The sequence below is a fragment of the Nicotiana tabacum genome, chromosome 8 (assembly GCF_000715075.1).
Source record: "Nicotiana tabacum cultivar K326 chromosome 8, ASM71507v2, whole genome shotgun sequence".
NCBI lineage: Eukaryota > Viridiplantae > Streptophyta > Magnoliopsida > Solanales > Solanaceae > Nicotiana > Nicotiana tabacum.
In genome coordinates this window covers 76,388,977-76,406,581 of record NC_134087.1, presented here as the reverse complement: position 1 = coordinate 76,406,581, position 17,605 = coordinate 76,388,977, and the positions used below count along the sequence as shown (strand labels likewise).

At 43.0% G+C, this 17,605-nt stretch overlaps 1 pseudogene; it reads right to left on the bottom strand.

Moving 5' to 3' along the window:
* Positions 1-339: 339 nt before the first annotated feature.
* Positions 340-16,163, bottom strand: LOC107805138 (G2/mitotic-specific cyclin S13-7-like; annotated as a pseudogene).
* Positions 16,164-17,605: the final 1,442 nt, after the last annotated feature.

Below are 17,605 nucleotides of genomic sequence, written 5' to 3'. Positions count from 1 at the left end.
TGTCAACTATAAAAGCAAATTTTAGTATAAAACAGAGGTGTTCTAGAGCAAAACATAAATCATATTGCATTATTCGTGTTTTTATATTATGCCCGTTTTGGAACAAGGGCATCCGTATCTCGTTTATTTAATCATACAACTAGGAGTAACAAAGAGTTGAAAAATGGACTGATTCATCAGCTGCCTGCTAGATACATTTGATGACGTGTCTTGACGTTAAACCCACAACGTGTACACCACGAGTAAGTATTTGTGATCTTGGTGCAGTAGTTAATAAAATCTAAGATTTTTTTTTTTTTCGTTGTTGAAGTGTTTCCAAGGCTTGTGTGGAGTGTGGTGTATATATATCTGGGTACGTAAGTAGTGTCAAAGGCAAATCAAAGTGTTATTGGTAAGGGTGTTGTAAAAATGTTGACTTTATCATCAAGACTAGCATCAACAATTATTTCCAAGAAAATTATCAAACTCAAAGATGGCACAAACTTTTCCTAGGCATCTCTAACGTTTATATGCCTTTGTGTGTTTCTACTCCAATAGCTACTAGAAACCATATTCCCAGACAGACCTAAACAACGATCCCATTGTCAAAAAACGATCCCATTGTCAAAAACTTTAACTTGTTACTATTGAGTTGTTGGAAGTTCAAATTAACTCTACAATGGACAAAGTTGTACATCACCAAGATTCAAGCGTCAAAGATTTAAGGCCACATTTCCTGAAGGTATACCCTGGAGTAATAATCATGGAGATGGTGCATTAACTGTAGAGCTCAACTCAGAGCACTTAAGTGTTTGTTTGTCACACAAAGTGGGAGATGCATGCAGTGTTTACTATTTTCTGAGAGATTGGGCTTCACTAACTCGGAAATGCAAAAATATCTCCAATACTTTGCTGAGGATTCCCTATTTCCATCACCATTTTGTGGTCTCTGCCTCGAAGCTAAGAACCCTCAAAGCCTTGGTTTCTGCAGAATGACAAGTGAAAAATCCAGCAAGGACTGGGGTTGTGAGTGCATTTCTTTACAAATGTGCTGTTATTGCAGCTACTTAGGGGGTTCATTGGAGCAATCTCAGTTGGTCCTACAAGTAGATCTACAAAATATAATTTCACTGCCACTACCACCTAACTCCATTGGGAATATGGTAACGACCTTTTCCACTCCAATATATAACAACGACGAAGGAGATCTTAGGTTGTCAAAGTTAGTAGCGGATTTAAGTCCAAACAAAATCTCTACAGCAAAGACAATCTCAAAGAAAGTGAGCGAGTTTTGGAGATTCTAAATGCATATACAAGAGAAGAGCAGCCCTTTCGCCAAAGGCATTGTGATGTGTACTACTGTAGTAGCATGTGTAACTTGCTAATCCAAAATAGTGTAGATTTTGGACGGGGGAAGCCTAGTAGAGCAAGCCTTGCAAGTGGTCCATACGGCGAGCTTTTCGTCAGGAATATTTATTGTGGAGTTTAAAAAGGCTACCGCTTAAAAAAGTGGATATTTTTGCATACTGAGAGCCAAAGAATAAAAGTGGTATTATTGAAACCAAGCAATAAAATTCAATATTCACAGAACTATACATGTTAAAAGGGCACATGACATTACTAGTAAGTCATCATACAAAAGTAGTATGAATTTTTCAGGCTTCAAAACAGAGAGATCAAATAGCTGACATGATCTCACACATCACAATCTTACTTCTAGAGAAGATCTCTTGCAGGGGGGAAGGAGGGCAACAACACCTCTATTTGGACTTGAAAACTTCCTATAAACTGCACCCAGCTTGTTTTCAGCAGCATCTGAGTGGAACCTAACTAATTCCACTGCACATTCCCTGTTTCAAACAATACAACCCAATTACTGCTTAAATCCATAGGGAGTTACCAATCCCAAATGGGAATTGCTTAAACTATTTTCTTACATCAGCTGGTCCTCTGAGTAGCCGGTGTAGTGCTTCAGGGTGTCGGTCCATCTAGGACTCTTGTTGAGAGTAGTACTAGCAACATAAACAGCAGAAGCAGCAAGCTTTGACGGGCAGTGAGATATCACGGTCTTGTAGTTCATCAGCCCAAGCTCAGCCAAAATGTCATGTTCTCCATCTTTTTTCAAAACAAAAGGGAAAACACGTATATCAGCTAAACCGGCTGTACTTATTTGCTAAAAGTAGCACAATTCACATTATGAATAGATCAATACCTCCTCCTGATCAGATGGAAATGAAGCTTTAATGTAACAACCAGAAAGACGTATGCTGTTGGAACAGTTAAATACCACTCCAGCTTTTCCAAGATTGCTTTCTCCACTACAAGTATCTGGTCCCTGATATAACCATTGTCTGTTATTGTTAGGAAGTCATTAACCTGCAGGTACATAAATAGCAGAGAATCAGAGATTATGATAAATTTGAACTGAACATATTATTAAACACATTTTCAGAATACACTTTTTATTATACCTCTGGAGGCCAAATCTCTTCATTTTTGCAGGCAATAAGCATTGAGCTGATGCAAAGTAACTGAAGTTCCCTTCTGAGGACAAATCTCTTCATTTTTGCAGGCAATAAGCATTGAGCTGATGCAAAGTAACTGAAGTTCCCTTCTGAGGACAGTCTCCTTTGAAAGGAAACGGTCCATTATGTTAACTGTGAGGTATAGGCTTTCAGAACTCGGCTCAAACCTTTTGTGTGCTTCTATCAGCCAGTCCACAACAGCTGCTCTCACACTGGAAGTGATCTCTGGTTGTGAATCCATGTAATCACATGGTCGCCCCTCGCCTTGAATCGGCCAAATCATCAAAATAACAGGATTTATTTCACGTATGATTAGTGAATTTTATCCATTACAACAATATAGTCACAAAACTATTTTTCACATTAAAGTAACTGAATTTTACCCACTATAATGGTAAAGTCACATGAATGTGTTAACATAAAGACAGATGATATTCACCATACCTCTATAAGCAGTGGCGGACCCAAGTGGTGGCTAGCGGGTTCAACTGAACCCGCTTTACCAAAAAATAATACTGTGTATATGTATAAATTAGGCTTAAAAGTTGTGTAAATTTTGTATAAATATTTATTTGAACCCACTTGACAACTACTATTTTACGACTAAAGTTATATATTTCTAAGATTGAACCCGCTTGCACAAAATTCTGGGTCCGCCACTGTCTGTAAGCTTGTAAAATTTGTAAATATCATCAACATATTCCACAGCAGCCAAGTGATTATCAACATCAGCAGCATCAATATCAACAATCTGTATCTTTGGTTTGTTGAGGGGTCCACATGCAGCCTGAAAGATCAAAATTGGTCAATTTAATTGTATACAGATCTTGCTTTGTACATTTTTCAGCTATGGGAAGAAGAGGTAAAAGAACAACCTTGCTTCTTGCAGTTAGAACAGAAGTTAGAGTCTTTCCACTCTTCTTTACTTTTCTTCCATTCAAGGGGATCTCCTCCTCAATGGTTTTCACATCCTCATCACGGTGTTTAACAGTAAGTATTTCAGCTTTTGCTTTGACAGAAACCTTTTTAGACGCTTCTGCTTTTGTTGGAACACCAGCTTTCTTTATTGCAACTCCTTTGGTAACTTCTACTGGAGGCTTCTTCTACAAACAAACCAAGACAATAATATCATCTAAGTCCTATCCTTGAAACTTAAAATCAGAAAAAAGAACAATTAATAGTCAAAACTTTTACAAGAACTATTATCCGCACGATAATGGTGAAAACTACCTTGTTCTTCTCCCCTGGTTCTTGTCCTGAATAGTGGAAATTTTCATTCAGGTTACACGGCCGTATACAAGAGAAAACCAACAACAAGAACAACAACAATGCCTCAATCTCAAACAAATTGGGTCGGGCTGTACAAGACAAACCAAAATGCACGCCTATTTCTACCTTGTGACGGGGCGAGAAATCTTAGTTTGAGGCTTTGCTCCAACAGCAGGAACAGTGACAAGGTTCCCAATATCTACCAAAGCACGCCTATTTCTTGCATCTGCTTGTCCATTCTTCTTCTTACCCTCTTTCCCTCCTACTAAATATCTCAAACTCATATATTAGTAAAGATTATAAACTCACTAATAATATGCAACTCAAGGAAATTAAACCTTGACCAAGAAAATGAGTTCTTTGGCCAAAAGCAAATTCCGGGAACACAAAAATAAAAGGAAAATTTACATGAATCCGACAATGGTGGCCTTCATTTCTCGCCCTTGGTCGTTTTGTCGTTTCAACTATTTCGGGTCTAGTCTCCGAGTCGCGTTGCGATTCGAGCTTTAATTTGACCCTTAAGTTCTCTCTTGTCTGCATGGGTGGTCGATGATGGCCTTTTGTGCTTTGGGTCAAAGTGACCTTACAGACGCGTGGCCCGGAGGCTTAGTCGACTAGTCGACAGTGGCATTTATGCCGTGCCCTTAGGCATGTTGCAGTTTAACTATTTCCGGTCTAGTCTCTGAGTCGCGTTGCGATTCGAGCTTTAATTGACCCTTAAGTATTTTCAGACCGGCGATAGTGCCTCTTACGCTGTTTTGGTCGTTGAGACCTTTCAATATATAGCCTGGAGGCTTGCATAGTTAACTATTTTGGATCCGGTCGGGTTACGATTCGAGCTCATTTTAATCCTCAAGTTGTCAATTTTTAAGCTGGCGACAATGGCTCTTACGCTGTTTTGCCCGTAGGCTTTGTTTTCCGCTCGTTAAGGTCTTTTGAAATAATTTTGCCTGACCCGTCGTCGGTTCTGGAAGAACCTCGATTTCAAGTCGTTATCGGCGATGTTTTGAGTATCTCGGAAGGTTCATAGCTCGTAGGTTGAGCAGGTCGAAGCCTTGTGATTTGGAGCTGACATGGTCAAAGCTCGTTTTTGCCTATTGAGGGAAGCCTGTTTTAACCGGTTCTTTCCGAAGTATATTCGAAGTAGTGGCCTACATTTTTGTTTAGCGACGGTCGGGCATCCCCGAGTCGCGTTAATTTGGCTGTATCAACCTTTTTGACCATAGTCGTATATGTTTGGCCGGAGCCATTTTTGATCCCGAGTGATAGTTCAGGCGTCTACACCGAGGGTATGCCCTTTTGGGACTATTACAAATGCTATAGCCTGAACTTCGGAATTTTCATGCCTGTTGAGGTCTTACAGTTTGTCATGCCTGTTAAGGTTTTACAATTTGTCATGCTTGTTGAGGTCTTACAGTTTTTGTCATGCTTGTTGAGGTCTTACAGTTCTTGTCATAATGTAGAATAGATCTGGTTACGCCGAGTCTGCCTGCTAGAGGTCTTACAGTTTCGGGTTTCCCATTGCATGGCGATTGGCGACGAATGACAGTCTCTGAGTCATCGAATTTGTTTAAGCTTGAAGACCGCTTTTCGTGAGCTCAGAGCCCGGAGTTCCGACCCTAGGGTCGTGTAGGTGCTGAATTACTGACGCTAAGTCTCCGAGTATCTCGGGACGCATTTGGTGGAGAGGCCCCTATCCCCGTATACTTGAAATTTCCTTATTTGGAGAATAAGATGCCGAAAGATATTCTTTATTGCTTGGCATAGATATATGCTATAAATACATGCCTTTTCGTTGTTGCGAGCTCGGCCCGCGCGGGCGCTGCTCCTTGGATCGTTTGGTCCGGTGAATTATTCCCTATTGGGGGGCTTCGTTCGTCATTTTCCGGCGTGCGACCGGTTGTAAAGAAAGTCCCGTAGGCTTGCTGAATCCTTCTCGGGAAGTGCGTCAATGTTGCCTCGTTAAAAACCCCTGCCGGTAAAAAACCCGTTTCGGGATAAAAATTCGATCAAAGGAAAAGAGTGCAACGGACGCTCTGAAGCCTCAAAATCTTCGAGCCGGGGTATCGTCCTGATTACCTTGGTTATTGCCCTGCACAAGAGTAACCGTGAAGTAGAAGATGAGAAGTGGGATGGGTGCTTATACCTTGGTGGCGACGACGCTTCTTGAGTTCTGGCGCTTATATGGCAGTTGCTAAGGGGTCCTTTATTTGAACGCGTCCGGGGCGATCATCAAAAAAATTGTGTGGACGACGAGTTGAGGCTCGTCTGTTTTGTTTCCTTTTGCCATTTCTCCTTCTCGCAATTGATTTTTAGCCCGACTGCTAAGAAGTTCCCGAAGGTGCCCGTTGTCGAGCAATCGGGCCACTTCCTCTCGGAGCTGCCTACAATCCTTGGTTCAGTGACCGCGCGAGTTGTGAAACTCACAAATCAAATTGTAGTTTCTGTGGGAAGGATCCGAATGTAACAGTTTGGGCCATTTGGCGTCTCCGATCTTGCTAATGGCGAACACAATGTCTGACACATCGACGCTGAAGATGTATTTTGATAAGTGGGGCGCATTTGTTGGCGCTATGTTTCGATCGAACCTAGTTCTATTGACGAGCCCTAGAGGGTCCTGTCCGAGACCTATCCTCCGATCGTTGCTAGGTAGGTTGTGCCTTTGGGCGTTCCTTCTATCTTCGAGGTACGACTGGTACCTTTCTTTGTTTGGTTTCGATTCTTTTACCAGGAGTCTGTTTGGGTACACTGAGCCCGAAGGGGCTCCTAGTTGGTCGTCCTCGGTCCTGATCTTTGATTGGTATCGGTTGTGGACGTCCGACCAGGTCACGACTGGATATTCGATCAGTTTCCTCTTCAATTGCTTCGAGGCCACCGAGCTTCGTTCGTTCAGGCCTTGGGTGAAGGCCTAAACTGCCCAGTCATCGGAGACTGGCGGCAGCTCCATCCGTTCCATCTGGAAGCGAGACACGAATTCTCGCACCATTTCGTTCTCCCTTTGCTTAATCTTGAACACGTCAGACTGCCTCATTGCTACCTTGATGGCGCCAGCATGCGCTCTTGTGATACCATATCATGGCCCCCTTCGAAAGTGTGTCTCCAAATTATTTTAGCAATACGGACTCGATCTCATCATTCTTTATATCGTTACCTTTTACTGCATAGGTATAGGCAGTAACGTGTTCGTTGGGGTCAGTGGTACCGTTGTACTTAGGGAGTTCCGGCACTCTGAACTTTTTAGGAATGGGCTTTGGGGCCGCTTCCTCGGGGAACAGCCTCTGTATGAACTTCTTCGAATCCAAACCTTTCAGGACCGAGGTGCTCTCGGGATCTGATCCACCCTAGAGTTGTAGGTCTCAAACTTTTTACGCTGGCTGCAATCATTTTCTCACCTGATTCGATCCTTTTGGTGAGGTCCTTGAGCATGGCAGGGTCGGCCACCGACCCGTTATTGCTTGATCTTTCATGTACTTGCTTAGCGGGGGAGCTGTATCTGGTGCCGCTGTGCTGGGAGTCTTCGGATGACTTTGCAACTAGGCAATGGCAAGTTGATGTGCCTGCAATATTTCAAAAATAACATGAAGGCTAATTTCTGTTCTTCCCAGGCCGGGGTTTTCTAAGCTTCCTGTCGGTCACTGTGCCGTATGCTCTTGTCGGTGTGAGAAGTTTCGTTGACTTGCTGTGCGTCCTGTGAATCCGCGTTCGCTAGAATCGGTCTAGGCGCGTTATCGGGATTCTGTAGTGGTGCTCCGGTGGCCGGGACAACCACACCATTTTCCCTGTGATTTTCGAGGTTGTCGTTCTCGACTCAGTTTACCGAGTCAGACATTTTGACCTGAAATTAAAGGATCTTGTACAGGAAAAAGTGTGAAAGATAATGTGCATTTGTGCAATGAAACCAGCAAGAAAATAATCACTATTATTTTTAGCCCCACGGTGGGCGCCAAACTGTTTACCGTGAAAATGGTAACAACAATTAGATTTGTAAATGGGATTCTAAAAATACGTGATATATTCCCGAGCTAGTTCTTAGACCAGTTGATGCTAATAATATGGAGTTTAATGATGAAATACAAGCTAAAACGAGATAGTAATTGAACCGAAGGGCCTGCTGCCCGGGTATAGGTCTGGTCGATGGGGGACCTCGGGGTCGACGTCAGGGTTGAGCTCGAACTATCGGGGATGGGATAACAGTTGAGGATATAATTAAACAGGGCTCTTCACAGACAATATTAAGTAATATAATGAAGAACAAATAAGAGGGAAATCGATATTAAGGTGACTTCGGGCCAGTACCAAGTGATAAACAAAGAAACAAGTAAGAAGGTAATAAAAGCTAAATGGCTTCGAGCCAGTGAGGGAAAGCTAGTTAGAGAGGAGAAGGAGAGAGAAGATATTATTGCACTTGAGTAGAATGGTTGGATCTCTGCCTTTACAGGGTGTTAGCGACTCCCTTTTTACAGAGAGGGGGAAGTCCCAATTTTGTACAAGATACATTGCATGATAAAAGAAATAGGATGGGACAACCGACTAGCTTTGCGATGTACGCGTGGGCTGATGTCGAGCCGCTTGAATAGACTTGATCGACCCCGGGTGCATTCCTCGGGAGATTCTTGCGTTCGTCGGGGCTTAGTCGACACCATCCTTGGGAGGGTACCGACCGATCTTGAGGGAAGTGACTGGCTCGAGATCCCGGGCTTCCGGGATTACCCTTCGAGGTATTCAGTCGAGGAGAAATCGGCCTCCCAGAATTCACCGTGCACAGTAACTTTTCTTTGGATGCCAACAACTTCAATCCATTCTCACTCATATGTCCGATCCTCCGGTGTCACAACCAAATTTCCTTTAGTTATCTTCCACGATCCGTTACCGAATACTGTTGTGTATCCTTCACTATCAATCTGACCCATAGATATCAAATTTTTCTTGAGGCCAGGAACATGTCAAACATTTTGTAATTTCCATAGCGTGCCTTGTGAAGTCTTTATATGGACTTCACCTTTCCCGACAATATCCAAAGGTTCGTTGTCACGACCCGGATTTCCCACCCTCGGGGGTCGTGATGGGGCCTACTAGAGAAAGCTAGGCAAGCCAACCATTACAGTTATTCACCTTTTTTTTCATTTTTAATCCTTTAACAGTTGTGAACTAACATTATATGAACATCGGAATCAAATAAGCAAAAGAGAAGAAATGTAACAATTTAATTATTACCAATACAAATCCATAACTAAAAGCTACCCAGATCTGGTGTCACAATTTCACAGACGGTCTAAGAATACTACAAATAAGGGTCCGAAAGGTAAATACAAGCTGTTTCAAAAATACATAGAAGAAGCAATATAGAAAGATAGAAGGAGACACCAAGGCCTGCAGACTCCTGCAGGACTACCTCGGGTCGCCTGAGTGGATTGAAGACAGCATCCTCACTACGGTCCAAAAGCTGCAACACCAGGATCTGCACACAGTGCAGAGTGTAGTATCAGCACAATCGACCATGTGCTGGTAAGTGCCTAGCCTAACCTCAGCGAAGTAGTGACGAGGCTCGGACCAGACTACCAAATAAACCTGTGCAGTTAAATCATATACAGCGGAAAATAAAAGCAGATATTTTCAGTTAAAGATGGGAAGGGGAAAACATGCTACGGGGAGTATCAGATAACAACAAAATACCAAAGAGGAATGTAAAGTAACCAAAATTTAATTGCCAACCAGAACAAGGAAAACAAACACAGTATTCACTTTCATTTCCTTCTTGTTGCATGTGTGCAACCCGATCCCATTTCATATATCTTGTTGCAGGCATGCGACCCGCTCCCATTTCATATATATTATTGCACGCGTGTAACCCGCTCCCATTTCATATATCTTGTTGCAGGCGTGCGACCCGCTCCTATTTCATATATCTTGTTGCAGGCGTGCGACCCGCTCCCATTTCATAGATCTTGTTGCAGGCGTGCAACCCGCTCCCATTTCATATATCTTGTTGCAGGCGTGCAACCCGCTCCCATTTACAAATCAACATCAATTATAAAAGAATCCCGGCAAGGGAACAAGAGTATAACAACAACATCCCGGCAAAGGAGACAATGTCATAATAATAACTTTCCGGCAAGGGAGACAATATCATAAACAATACCATTCCGGCAAGGGAGACATTTTTATAATAATAACATCCCGGCAAGGGAACCAACAATGATAATCAAAATATTAAACATGAATAAATCACAATGGAATCACAAAAATTACTATACGAGACTCACATGCATGCTTGACACCGACGTATAGATACTCGTCACCATGCCTATACGTCGTACTCCATAATTAACACATAGCAAATAAGACATAACTCCTAATCCCTCAAGCTAAGGTTAGACCAAACAGTTACCTCGATGCCACGAACATAATTCAAGCCTCAACTACCGCTTTACCTCTTGTTTCCACCACCAATTCGCTCGTATCTAGCCACAAGTTACTTAACTATATCAATAAATACAAAATGAATCAATTCTAATGCATGACAATAGATTTTCTAAAGTTTTTCCCAAAAAGTCAAAAATCGACCCCGGGCCCACATGGTCAAAACCCGAGGTTTGAACCAAAAACCGATTACCCATTCACTCACAAATCCAAATATATAATTTGTTTTGAAATCAGACCTCAAATCAAGGTCCAAATCCCCAAAATTTGAAAAGCCTAAGTTCTACACAAAACACCCAATTTCCCCCATGAAAATCCTTGATTTTGGGTTGAAATCATGTGAAAAGATGTTAAAGATTAAAAAAAACGAGTTAGAAATGACTTAGAATCGATTTGGAAGAGTAATTGTTTTGAAAAATCGCCCAAAGCTGTTTTTGGTTTGAGAGGGTTTGAAAAATGAGAAAATTTCGGCTAAGTCATGATTTAGAAGGTCGCTGATGTCGCAATTGCGACCAAGGTTCGCAATTGCAAACCCCTTCAAGACCTGCTATCTTCGCATTTGCGATTAATGTTCGCAATTGTGAACTCACATTTGCGAAGGGATAGTCGCATTTGCGACGACTGGGGATTTCTGTGGTTTTCGCATTTGCGAAGAAATGCTCGCAATTGCGAGCAAGGCTGGCCAGGGTTTACTTTGCATTTGCGAAGAGCCCCCGCAATTCCCAAGTTCACAGACCTCGCATTTGCGATAACCTGATCTCGCAATTGCGAGATCAGAGGCTTGCACCAGACCTGCAACCTGCAACTATTTTCTCTAAGTCTAAATGTACTCCGTGGCCTATCCAAAACTCATCCGAGCCCTCGGGTTTCCCAACCAAACATGCACGCAAGCCTAAAATCATCATACGAGTGCTTGTGCGATCAAATAATCAAAATAACATGTTTCAACTATGAATTAAACCTCAAATTCATGAAATCATTCAAGAACATCAAAATTTCCAATTTCTGAACTTTAGGTTCGTTTTATACCAAACCAACTCCGATCTTTACCAAATCTTATAGATTTATCTTAATTATTATTTCAAACTTGTAACGGGCTCTGAAACCAAGATACGGGCCCGATACCATCAAGAAAATGCATCAATTCGCTTCTAAAACCCTTTATATTTTCAGAAAATAATTTTTTTCAAAAATTCATTTCTCGGGCTTGGGACCTCGGAATTCGATTTCGGGCACATGCCCAAGTCCCAAATTTTACTACAGACCCTATGAGACCGTCGGATCACAGGCCCGGGTCCGTTTACCAAGAATGTTGACCAAAGTCAGCTTTATTCAATTTTAAAAACAAATTTCGTTATTTCACTTAGTTTTCACATAAAAGTTTTCCGGAAGCGCGCCCGGACTGTGCACGCAAATCGAGGTGAGACATAGAATTTACTTGCAAAAAAAGAGATGAGCTTTTAGGTCATCACATTCTCCACCTCTAAAACAACCGTTTGTCCTCGAACGGACATAGAAAAGAAGTACCTGAGTCGAAGAAAAGATGGGGATATCAGCTCTGCATATCAGACTCGGACTCCCAGGTCGCTGCCTCAACAGGATGACCTCTCCACTAATCAGAACAGAAGGAAAACTCTTCGATCTCAACTGACGAACCTACCGATCTAGAATAGCTATCGGCTCCTCCTCATAGGTCAAGTCCTTGTCCGACTGGACAATGTTGAAATCTAACACGTGGGATGGATCACCGTGATACTTCCGAAGCATGGACACATGAAACACTGGATGCACGACTGATAAGCTCGGCAGCAACGCAAGTCTGTAAGCCACCTCTCCCACTCGATCAAGAATATCAAAAGGACCAATGAATCTAGGGCTAAGCTTGCCCCTCTTCCCAAATCTCATCACGCCCTTCATAGGCGACACCCGAAGAAACACCTGCTCGCCGACCATGAATGCCACATCACGAGTCTTACGGTCGGCATAACTCTTTTTCCTGGACGGAGCTGTACGAAGCCTATCCTAAATGATCTTGACCTTGTCCAAGGCATCCTGTACTAGATCCGTACCCAAAACCAAGCCTCTCCCAGCTCAAACCATCCAATCGACGACCGACACCGCCTACCATATAAAGCCTCATATGGAGCCATCTGGATGCTCGACTGGTAGCTGTTGTTGTAGGCAAACTCCGCTAAAGGCAAGAACTGATCCCACGAGCCTCCAAAAGTCAATGACACAAGCTCGGAGCAAATCCTCCGAAATCTGAATAGTGCACTCGGACTACCCGTCCGTCTGAGGATGAAATGCTGTACTCAACTCGACCCGTGTGCCCAACTCACGCTAAACTACTCTTAAGAAACATGAGGTAACTACGTACCTCGGTCAGAAATGATAGACACGGACACACCATGAAGACGAACAATCTCCTGGATATAGATCTTAGCTAACCTCTCGGAAGAATAGGAGACTGTCACAGGAATGAAATGTGCTGACTTGGTCGGCCTATCAATAATAACCCACACTGCATTGAACTTCTTCCGAGTCTGTGGGAGTCCAACAACGAAATCCATAGTGATCCGCTCCCAATTCCACTCAAGAATCTCAATCCTCTAAAACAAACCACCAGGTTTCTGATGCTCGTACTTTACCTGCTGACAATTCAAACATCGAACCACATATGCAACAATATCCTTCTTCATGCTTCTCCACCAATAATGCTGGCGCAAATCCTGATACATCTTAGCGGCGCCCGGATGAATAGAGTACCGGGAACTATGGGCCTCCTCTAAAATCAACTCTCGAAGCCCATCAGCACACAAACTCGACCCTGCAGCCTCAAAACTCCATCATCTCCTAACGTAACCTGCTTGGCACCACCGAGCTGCACCGTGTCCCTAAGGACACACAAATGAGGATCATCATATTGTTGATCTCGGATATGCTCCAATAAAGAAGAACGAGCGACTGTGCAAGCCAACACATGGCTGGGCTCAGAAACATCCAATCTCACGAACTGATTGGCCAAAGCCTGAACATCCAAAGCAAGCGGTCTCTCACCGACAGGAATATACGCGATACTGCCCATACTGGCTGACTTCCTACTCAAATCATCGGCCACCACATTGGCCTTTCCCGGATGGTATAAGATGGTGATATCATAGTCTTTTAATAGTTCCAACCACCTTCTCTGCCTCAAATTTAGCTCCTTTTACTTGAACAAATATTGTAGACTCTTGTGATCCGTGAACACCTCACATGACACACCGTACAGATAATGACTCCAAATCTTCAACGCGTGAACAATGACTGCTAACTCCAAATCATGAACTGGATAGTTCTTCTCATGAATCTTCAACTGTCGCAAAGCATTAGCAATGACCTTGCCATCCTGCATCAACACCGCACCAAGTCCAATACGAGATGCATCACAATAAACTGTATATGGCCCTGAACTTGTAGGCAAAACCAACACTGGCGCCGTAGTCAAAACTGTCTTGAGCTTCTGAAAGCTCGCCCCACACTAGTCCGACCACCTGAACTGGGCACCCTTATGGGTCAACCTGGTCATCGGGGCTGCAATAGATGAAAACCCCTCCACAAACTGATGGTAATAGCCTGCCAAACCCAAAAAACTCCGGATCTCTGTAGTTGATACGTGTCTAGGCCAGTTCTTGACTGCCTCTATCTTCTTCGGATCCACCTGAATACCCTTTTCTGATACAACATGACCCAAGAATGCAACTGAACTCAACCAGAACCACACTTCGAAAACTTAGCATACAACTGACTATCTCTCAAAGTCTGAAGAACCACTCTCAGATGCTGCTCATGCTCCTCCCGGCTGCGGGAATAGATTAAAATATCATCAGTGAAGACTATCACGAACGAATCCAAGTAAGGCTTGAATACTCGGTTTATCAAATCCATAAAAGCTACTGGGGCATTTGTCAACCCAAATGACTTCACCAAGAACTCATAATGCCCGTACCGAGTGCGGAAAGCTGTCTTAGGGACATCGGATGCCCTAATCCTCAACTGATGGTAGCCAGATCTCAAGTCAATCTTCGAAAATACCTTGGCACCCTTCTAATCAAACAAATCATCAATTCTCGGAATTGGATACTTATTCTTGATTGTAGCCTTGTTCAACTGCTGGTAATCTATACACATCCTCATCGATCTGTCCTTCTTCTTAGCAAACAACACCGACGCACACAAGGCGAGACACTAGGTCTAATGAAGCCTTTATCAAGCAAGTCTTGCAACTGTTCCTTCAATTCTTTCAACTCAGGCGGGGCCATACGATACGGTGGAAATAGAAATGGGCTGAGTGCCAGGAGCCAAATCAATGCAGAAGTCAATATCCCTGTCGGGTGGCATTCCCGACAGGTCTGAAGGAAATACCTCAGGAAACTCACAAACAACAGGCACAAAATCCATAGAAGGAACCTCGGCACTAGGATCACAAACATATGCTAAATAGGCCAAACACCCCTTCTCGACCATGCACCGAGCCTTCATATATGAGACAACACTACGGGTAGAATGACCAGGAGTCCCTTTCCACTCTAAACGAGGTAAACCCGGCAAGGCTAAGGTCACAGTCTTGGCATGCCAGTCCAAGATAGTGTGGTAAGGTTACCAATCCATCCCCAATATGACATCAAAATCAACCAAATCCAGAAGTAACAAATCTACTCGAGTCTCAAGACCCCCAATCACAACTATATATGAACGATGGACACGATATACCATAATAGAATCATCCACCGGTGTAGACACATATACAAGTGAACTCAAAGAATAACTAAGCATGACCAGATACGGTGCAAAATAAGATGACACATAGGAGTATGTAGATCCTCGATCAAATAAAACTGAAGCATCTCTACTACAAATCAGAACAGTACCTATGATAACTGTATCAGAAGCCTCAGTCTCAGGCTTGGCTGGAAAAGCATAACAACGGGGTTGGGCCCCACCACTCTGAACTACATCTCTAGGACGACCTCCTATTGGCTGGCCTCCACCTCTAGCGGCCTGAGCTCCATCTCTAACACCTCTACCTCCACCTTGTTAATTTGTATGAGTCCACCAAACCGTAGAGTACCTGGTCATCTACAAGATTCTGCTGAGAATGCTAATAAAACAGTAAGTAAATAAGGCAGAGGATTTTTACGTAGAAAAATCCCACACAAGCCATGACCTACACCTGTAGGCTTTTAACTTCATTAACTTGTAAAGAACCTATTACAAGCCACTTTGCAATGACTTCTATTACAAAGGATTTACTCAACTAACTTGTGGTACTCTTACCACAAGCCACTTTGTTACTTCCTAGTTACAAAGGCTTTTTCTAACTTGTGATGCTCTCACCACAAGCCACTTTGTAACTCTACAATTACAAAGACTTTTCCTTATGAGTAAATCTAGTCACAACATAAACTTAAGGAGTTTACGGAATTACAAGAGGACTCCTAATCAAACGCTTCTAGGTAAGTAGTTTAGGAGATACAATAAGTACAATAACAAGGTTACAACTCAACTAGGACAACAACAAGCTATCTTTTAGGAACTAGTCCGTAGTTGCATTCAACCTTGTGAGGATTGATTTCTTTGTTTTTGCAAGAAGCTTGAATGAGAAACAAAAACCTTCAAGTGATGTTTTGTATAAAACTCATTGTAGGTACATCTTGATCACATCACTTGAAATGATGTGAGTACTTTATTTGGTTAGAGAATGAGTGGGCGCTGGAGACAGTGCAATGCGGAAGAAACAGTGCCGTCAGTCACTTCATTTCCACCTGTGTCTAATTGATTTTGTATTGCTATGAAGAAACCACAAGAGTATCAGGTCCTTGTGTGGGTTCCTAGCTCTTGATTACCGTTTTTGAAGGTGGTAACCTTTTGCATGTGTTCAATCATAATAGCAGGCAGACTCATAGGAGTAAAATCGTCCAGTTGCTCCATTAGGAATAGGTCAGACTTAGAAGTCACTGACCTCCTTTCAGCTCGAGGTAATAGAACTTTGTTAACCAATTCAAACAGTAGATGGTGCTTTCTTATGGATCTGGTCCCCTTTCTGGTTAGCATTGTCTTTTACCACTACATTTCTGAAGTTATACTGACACACATCTCTTACATTGGACACACCAGCTGTAGGAACTTTTAAGATCTCACCAAGCAATTTTACATCAAAGACGATGTCCACCACATTGACCAAAGCACAAACATTGTCAGTATCAACTGGAAAGAGGCTAGCAAAGAAACTTTGTACCTCCTCCTCATACACCTTAGGTGTATCAATTTGAAATAGATGCAAACCCGACCATTTCCAGAATTTGGTGCATTCCAGCCATCTCAAAGATTGCTGGGTCAAACGTATGACCCAACAGAACTTTTTGATGCCTCAGGCGCTTAGAGCCAAGGCTGACTTCACTTCTCATTTTCTTCACAGAACCAGGTTCTTCAAAAGATGCAGACTTGCGTTTCCCAAACTTCTCTCCACTGACTTTGCCTTTTCCCTTGGATTTGACTAGGAAATCCTCATCAAACATGGAAAACTCACTTACTACCTCTTTCAGCTTAGACCTAGATGTTGACCCTTTCTTTATTGAAATAGGCTTTGTCTTTTTCGAAGACCGCCTAACAAGTGAACCAGGTTCCTTTGGGGTCCCTATTCCACCTCGACTACAGGGATCGCCTCATCACTTACAGGTACACCATCTTTCACCAACTTTCTTCTTTTCTTATTACTACTCTTCTTGCTTTTTTGAAGAGCAGAATCGTAGGCCACTTTAACTTGAAGCCTGGTAGTAGGTCGTTTGATTTCAGACTCAGGGGTGGACACAATCCTCCGCTTACTTATGCATCAAGAGCCACATTATCTAGGTCTTCTTCATCACTGAATCTCATTTCAGGTGCTTGAATTTCCAGGGGCACAACATCGAATGCAGGAACATCACTATCCTAGGGATGAGAGCTCGGACCTGGGTCCTCCGGAGAGGGATCAGGTTCCTCATGTGATGCCCCAGTAGTATCTGCTACTGCATCCCTTTCAATAGCTACAATGGCCCCTTCTTCCTCCATACTTTATGTCTCATTTTTCTGAGATGTATTCTCATGCAATACACCATCAACGGATACCACAAACACGGTTACAACATTTTTCTCTTCCTCAACCGGTGCTTCCACAACCATGAAATCAGTGGCAATGATGGCAAAACCCTTTGTGACCTCAGGATTTTGACCTTGTTCTCCACTTAGGGTTTGACTGGTGGGAACATCAAATGACGGGGAGAACAGAGCAGTAGTTTCAAGGGTTTATGAATTGGGAAGAGATTGGGAAACTGGGGAAGGTGTGACTGTAGCGGCAGGAGTAATAGAGGGTGATGAAGGCTCAGTGAGAACGG